Below are 7942 nucleotides of genomic sequence, written 5' to 3' on the forward strand. Positions count from 1 at the left end.
TGTCAAAAGCTCGGTTAAATCCATTTTCTCACTCACCAACGCACTCAATCACTCACTCACCTACGAATCCATCAACCCGACGAGCCACTCACTCACCCGCCTGCACACTCACTCACTCACACACCTACCCATGCCCTCGCTCCTTCCCCTATTCACTCACTCGCATTCGTTCACCTACGCACCCACTCACCAACTCACTCACTCACACTTCCGTCCACTCATACACTCATTCACACACCTACCATCCCCCACTCGCCCCCCCCCCCTTCACTTACTCACTCATTCACATACGCATCCACCAACCCGCCTACCAACGCACTCATTCTCCCGTCCACTCACTCACTCACACACCTACTCATCCCCTCACTCGTTCCCCTATTTCTGACTCACTCACCTACGCATCCACAAACCCGCCTACCAACTCACTCACTCACTCTCCCGTCCACTCACTCACTCACACACCTACTCATCCCCTCACTCGTTCCCCCATTTCTGACTCACTCACCTACGCATCCACCAACCCGCCTATCAAATCACTAACTCACTCTCCCGTCCACTCACATAAATCACACACCTACCATCTCTCACTCGCCCTCCTATTCACTCACACACTTACTTATCCAATCACTCGTTCCCCCATTCACTCAGATCGATGCTCATGTTGTTGATCACTAGATTGTCTGGTCCAGACTCGATTATTTACAGACCGCCGCTATATAGCTGGACTATTGCTGAATGCGGCGTAAAACTAAACTCACTCACTCACTAGATTGTCTGGTCCAGACTCGATTATTTACAGACCGACGTCATATAGGTAGAATATTGCTGAGTGCACGTTAAACAACAAACCAACCAACCAACCAACATCCACGCATACTCGCTACATTGTTATCTTGTGCCTAATGTAAAAGCTGCTACTTTAGCCAGGTTTTCCTATGAATGAGGAAAATATTTTATCGCATTTAAATAACAAGAAATTCCAGAGCAGATTACGTTGACTTGATCGTGGAGTGTGTTATGGACACCCCTTTCCTGGCTCTATTCAAACGTCCACTTCATTGACTGTACTGTAGGTTCACAATCAGCTTTGTCCGTGGGCCGAGCAGCCCGTATAATGTTGTGATCGATATCCCACCTGCGGTCTTTTACAGCCGCTTAATAAAAAAGCTTGATTGTGTATGAATCATCAGTAGAAGGTACATACTGGTTAGTTCGAAGTATTTGTGGTCGACGTAATCCTTCAACGTATGTGGAGGAGGGGTCTTCAAAGCATGGTAGCTTTTTTTTGTTGAACGCCGCACTCATGAATATTTCCAGCTATATGATGGCGGTACTGCATGTCAGCTTGTTTTTTTGTTTTTTTGGTGTGTGTGTGTTTTTTGTTGTGTTTTTTCGTATATTTTTTTCATATAAAAAAAATATTTAATGTTTTTTTGTTGTTTTTTTTAAAAAAAATTATTTTGGGAGGGGGGCTTTGTATATTTGTTAGTTTAGCAAAAGCAATATTCCATCTACATGGCGTCGGTCTGTAAATAATCGAGTCTCGACCAGGCAATCCAGTGATCAACATCATGAGCATATAGATCTAAGCGATTGGGATACGATGACATGTGTCAACCAAGTCACAGAATCTGACCGATCCCTTCACTCGCCTCTTACGACAAGCATTGGTTGCTGAAGACAAAAGATCTGTTTCAGCGAGTATTCGAGACTGTATATGTTTGGGTAATACTATTGATTTACATACAGACTAAAAGCTCTTACGTCACCCATGGCCAGCCACCCAGAGGGTCAACGCCTTTACTTCTGTTTCATCCTATATCGTGATATGTTTATCCCATCAGAGACCATATGTCCCTGATCCCATCTTCTCATCAAAGTATCAGATAACAAGTTCGGTATGTGACCTGTCTGCATGATACTTGTAAATATTTACTGTTCATTATGAATCTGTTCCTCTGTCACCTTTCTCGTGAAACTCGCCGGATCATATGATCCCTGAGTAATATATCATATGATCGTCATTCATACCACGTACATGGCGTAGCTCAAATGTCAGTTCGCATTCACTCGTGCCACAATACTCCATTATAGGTCAACACAGTTGTGGAAATGAACAACACTAAATGTCACTCATGTGTCGCCATGGATGCATGTGTCACGTGTACACGACAGCGATACGTTACAATGAGTGTGTACTATATATACATAGGATATATATATACTTTTATACAAGGGAATGCGAGAAAAGTTAAGATAGGTTTAAGTTAACAATAGAGACGCGTAGAATACTCATGCATTACAGGTCGAGTAGTAGACTAACAACTAGTCTCTGAAATAATATTTTACTGACAAAAGTTCATAGTAAAAAAAAAAATATAATGAAAAGGAGCCCTGAGACTATCTTCATGGAGTAAATCTAGACTTGCCACATTTTCCAGACTTGCGTGGCCTTTCTTGGATATATTTGCTTCAGGGTCTGTACGACAGACTAGTCGAGTAGAGTCCGTTAACAACAGTCAGTGTGTACAGCTCAGATTCCTCGTCAGAGAGCAGTACTGGGGGACGGCCGGACAGCAGGCTGCACACCAGGTCCATATCAGTCTTGTTGTGTAATTCCACGCTCAACTCCACTGGGCCCACGTTGATAATGTCACACCAGAGTTGGTCTCTGCAGCCAGCACAAGCTTCACACGATGTTAGGACATGGATCAGAAGGTCTGCACAGTTCACCCTACATTTATCACAAGGTCCATACACACGGCAAGGACGCCAGAGAGCACACATTTGCACTATGAAGATGCATTGTTGTTTCAAAAAGGGGTATCTTTTTGCAAGTAGTCAAGATGGGTGTGGCTCTATTGAGGGGTGTAATGTCCTGCAGTGTCTGAGATCTGGATCTGATGCCATTCGTTGGTTCCAGGAGGACTTCTCGTAGTCCATGACAGAGTCTTTTACGATCTTCTTCCAGGAGAGTTGACTCATGAAGATGCCGGAGGAGACGGAATTCTCAAGAAAGTGCAGCAGTTTGTATTTTTCAAGTACATGCACTATATCTGGTATAAATCCTGTTCTTGTTTTCAATATGCAGTTTCTAAACGCAAACAGGCGTGAGATAAAGAGTTTGAAGCAGAGTAGGTGCTTCTTACTGTTACACAAGGAGCCAAGGAAAATCAACTTCGTTGTGTCGAGATGTGATTCTGCCGGGTACCATCCAATCAGGGAGTTACATATGTCAGATCTAGTAGTTTTGGGGAGCCCCTGACACATCTTTAAACATAATCGTTGTGCCCTTTCAACAGTGATAATATCGCCCTTTTTCAACCCTGACCACAATTCGCACCCAAACAAGGCTTTGGGCACACACACAGACTTGACAAGATTGGAGCTGGTAATTGGATTCAGCCCACTGTTGTGTAAGCCTGATTTCATCAACATCATTGCAGCTGACTTCTTCTTCGAACATGCATTTGATGTTCGAGTGTGGCTGCTGAGGTGTGAGTCGAGAAGAATGCCAAGATGCTTTGTGTTGTCCACTTCAGGTAAAGTCTTTCCGTAAAATTTGATATTGCACTTGGTGTTTCTTTCCGGATTTAAGACCAAGACGTTGCTTTTTGAGGGAGAGAATGTGAACTGCCATTTGGCACTGTAGTTCTGACACTCTGTTACCATGGATTGTAGATGGGCTGTGATAGGGCTGATCAGTGAGATACCATCTGCCTGAGTTGGAGCGGCGAGGTGGAGATCCAATATGAATGCTCCCTTCTTAAGATGTGATAGGTTTGTCAGAAGCTCGTTGATGTAAACCAAGTAGAGCTTGGCAGAAAGGACGCTACCTTGTCTCACTCCATGGTCGAGTTTAAACCAGGATGAGTAGGTATTATTGTTGCAGAACATGCGCCACACACCTGGATGAATGTTTAACTCCTTCAGCTTCCAGAGTAGCCCATCATGCCACACAGTGTCGAAGGCTTTACTTCTGTCCAAGAACACCACTTTCAGAGAGTCTTTCAGTTCCTTGTAGCGGTAGACCTGAAGGAGGAATGATGCATGAAGGGACGAGAGGCCTTTCTGGAAGCCGCATTGTAGTCCGTGGAGTCTTGAAATTGTGGGATCCGTTTCGCTATGACCTGTTCGAAGAGTTTTGAAATAACAGGCAACAAAGTCACTCCTCTGTATGAATCTGGGGACGTCCTTGGTTTGCCACCGCCTTTGAAGATTGGGATGATGATACCTTTCTTCCACTGGGATGGGATAGAACCTGTGGTGGGATTTTCAGGGATTTGTTTACATCTGGTAACTGGACATGTTGAATATTTGTGACAAAGTTTGAATGACCTGCTGGTGTATTTTCACCCAGAGTTCGAGATTTACAACGCGAGAAGCTCATTGCTTATGTCCCCTGCTGTGTTATTGCTGGAATATTTCTTTAAGCGGCGTTTACACCCCTTCATACGAACACAAGCACGTACAGCCACACGCAAATACAAATGACCGCATCCGTGGTGTAGTGGAGACCGCGTCATACCAAAAGACGTTAAAATATGGTATTTGTTGGTCCCTGCCTGGCGCACGGCATTAATCGGCTCGGAGTATAATGTGTCTGTGTGGGGTATTCATGTTTAACTACGGCATGGCATCTCAGTGAGCTAGCAATGTAAAACCAGCTTAAGTTTGGGCTAGTACATATGAGATAAATATTCTTAAGTACGACGTTAAACCCCATTTCACCTCACCTCACCGCAAATACAAATACAGAAACTCACACGCAATCATGAAATCAAATACACATGCACACACACAAACAAAAAAACACTTCCACACCTCAACAAAATGTATACAAAGTTGAAATGTGTTCAAGTATGTTAAACATCACGTACACATGGAACATTAACCAATCAATATTCAAAATCGCCCTTATCACGATTGGGTAGTCAAGATTCCCAACATCGGTACAATGCGTGAAACCCGTGATGTTCTTTGAATATTGCCAAAACGGTGTAATATTAGAATCACTCACTGTCACAAGTTCAGAACTGTAATTTATACTGTCCTATGCCGTTTCACATCTTGTTTAACTTGTCAACTTTCCTCCAATTTCGCAAATGTTGACAAATGCCTCATTTAACAAATTCTTGTAAATCCCTGTTCACATCCATGTGGGATTTCAACTTTCACAACATTCTTGTCAGCCCACGTTACATACTGACCAAGACATTCTGTAAAATGAAAATGTCAAAGCCGATATTTACCTTCATAATACAATAATATACTCTCCCAAAAAAAAACGCATATAGGAATTTCAACTGTATTTTTATGTTTATTTTGAAACATCTTGTAGGCTTTATGAGTCAATGAAATATAGCGAAATTGCACACTGGGAATGCAGACTTATCCGTCTTTGGCATCGCCTCGGCATCGAACGAATAAGTCTCAGAATCTCGTGTTGCCCAATCGCAGCCCACTCTGCCTGTAGTGCCTGTGCGAGTTGCTGAAGTGTCTGGGGCTGAGGGTTACGGCGTCGCACATCCCACAGATGTTCGATCGGGTTTAAGTCCGGTGATCTTGAGGGCCAGGGGAGCACATTGATGTTGTGGTTCTGGAGGAAGTCTCTAGTGTGACGTGCTGTGTGGGGCCTGGCATTGTCCTGTTGAAAAAACTCCCTCTGGCGATCAATGATTGGAAGGTGTGGGCGTAGGATTTCGTCACAGTACTGTTGAGCTGTCAGGTTGCCCTGGATCATCACCAAATCACTTCTCCTACAGCAGGTGATCTCTCCCCACATCATAACACAGCCCCGGCCGAATCTGTCCACCTGGGGAACGCAAGCGCGGGCCAAACGTTCACGTCGACGTCTGTACACCCGCATTCTTCCATCGCGTCGTTCCAATAGAAATCGTGATTCATCACTGAACCAGATTCTACGCCAATTCGGTAGGTTCCAGGCCTGAACGTTGGTGCACCATTGAACTCGATGTCGACGATGTTGTTGTCGAAGCATAGGGCCAAAATAAGGTCTTCCGGAACGTAAACCAGCCTCTCTCAACCTGTTCCTGACGGTCTGTGCACAAAGCCTCCTCAATCCGGGTATTTGTCGAGCGGTACTGGTCGCCGTAGCTGTTCGATGACGCAGGTGATGTACCCGGATGTAGCGAACCTGCGCCGCAGTACGTGGTCGCTCGAGGTCGCCCACTACGAGGGGCATCTGCTACTGCATTCTGCCGGCGATATCTCTCCCTGAGCCGTGAAATGGTGCTTTGGTGAACATTCATGCGTCGGGCAACTGCACGTTGAGACTGGCCAGCTTCAAGCAAACCAATGGCGATATGACGGTTGCTTAGACGTGGCATTTTGCGTTTGTCAACAATATTCCAAATACAGTGAATAATCGACAGACAGCGATCAACCTTTTATACCCATCATTGAGACTATCTGATCCCCAACTTTCACGTGCATTGCATGTGAATTGTGTATTCTGTGACACTACACGCCTTAATTGAAAATCATGCTGTTAAATACGGGTATTTTACGGATGGTGCGTTTTGTTTTTTATTATTTAAGTGATGTTTCAAAACATAAACACCATAGGACTCATAAACAGAGCAAAACCTTTTGTAAAATGAATCACGTTTTAATTCATTGCTACATGAAATTGCTATTTTCATGATGCGTTTCTTTTTTGGGAGAGTATATATTGTATTGTACATGTTTCATCAGAAAACCAGATGCACTTTAAAGATATTCAGCTTACAGGTCCAATCTACAGGCATAACCCTTATGGGCCCTAGTTTACAGTATACGTTTACTGTTAGTTATATATATTACTCAAAGAAATGTTAAAGATCACTGGTTCTTTCATACTACAGTTAATAAGCCACGACAGACAACTACATTAAGATGAAAGGACCAAGAGTTCCTTAACTTCTCTTAAGTAGTATATGCCTTCTGTCACTATTGATTCCTTCATATTTTATCCACGTGGTTTGGTGTATTTATATTCTACATTTTGAGATCATACATATAATTTGGGCTTTAATACATCGAACAAAATGTACATATCATTGATGATTTCCCACCAGCACAATTAGACTAACGATTCTTCTCTGAATATATATAATTTTGATAAAACAAATAATTCCTTTTGAACTGAAAATAAGACCCAGTGAGATGCGAGAATCAGAACCTGAGGAAGTCTAGACTTGCTTCATTTAGGGCTTCAACATTGCGGAAAGGGCGGTGTGTGTGTGTGTGTGTGTGTGTGTGTGTGTGTGTGTGTGTGTGTGTGTGTGTGTGTGTGTGTGTGTGTGTGTGTGTGTGTGTGTGTGTGTGTGTGTTAATAATGCGGTTCAGGGACTGCTAGACAGACGACAGTACTCACTGTGTTCCCGCTCTCTCACCCCTCTCCCTCCTTCCCCATACCTCTACCCATCCCTTCCCCCTTTCATGGTACACTCCCACTCATTCCTTGTAAGAAGGAAAATTCACAGATTGACAATTCATACTCCGTCACTTATAAATTTAGTATACTGCATATGTCAAAGTCGGCGTGAACTGAAAATGTTTCCGTTGGTGCCTGCTAATCCTGGGGAATATGTACGAATGTGTCACGATCACCAATTACCAGGAGCTATGGTCAATACCTTCCGGTTCCTGAAAAATGTGATCCACGTAAGCAGTCGATTGATACTCGTCATGCATAAATATGTATCAATGTCTAAATCGGTCGACACGTGTATTCTCCCAGCGCGCAGGAAAGCAAGTAAATATATTTATAATACAAACACGAGTTTGAGGAAATGATGTGGGATATTAACCCCTTTGTACTGAAATATCAATCATCCGATCTCTGAACATGACAAGTTGTAACCCAGGAGATACGTGTTCCTATTTTAACGTTCAAATCAACGCGTGCTTTCGTGAGTTGACTCTCGACGCGAGAACC

This window comes from Haliotis rubra, unplaced genomic scaffold (assembly GCF_003918875.1).
Source record: "Haliotis rubra isolate DU_JTF1 unplaced genomic scaffold, ASM391887v1 Scf459, whole genome shotgun sequence".
Taxonomy (NCBI): Eukaryota; Metazoa; Mollusca; class Gastropoda; order Lepetellida; family Haliotidae; genus Haliotis; species Haliotis rubra.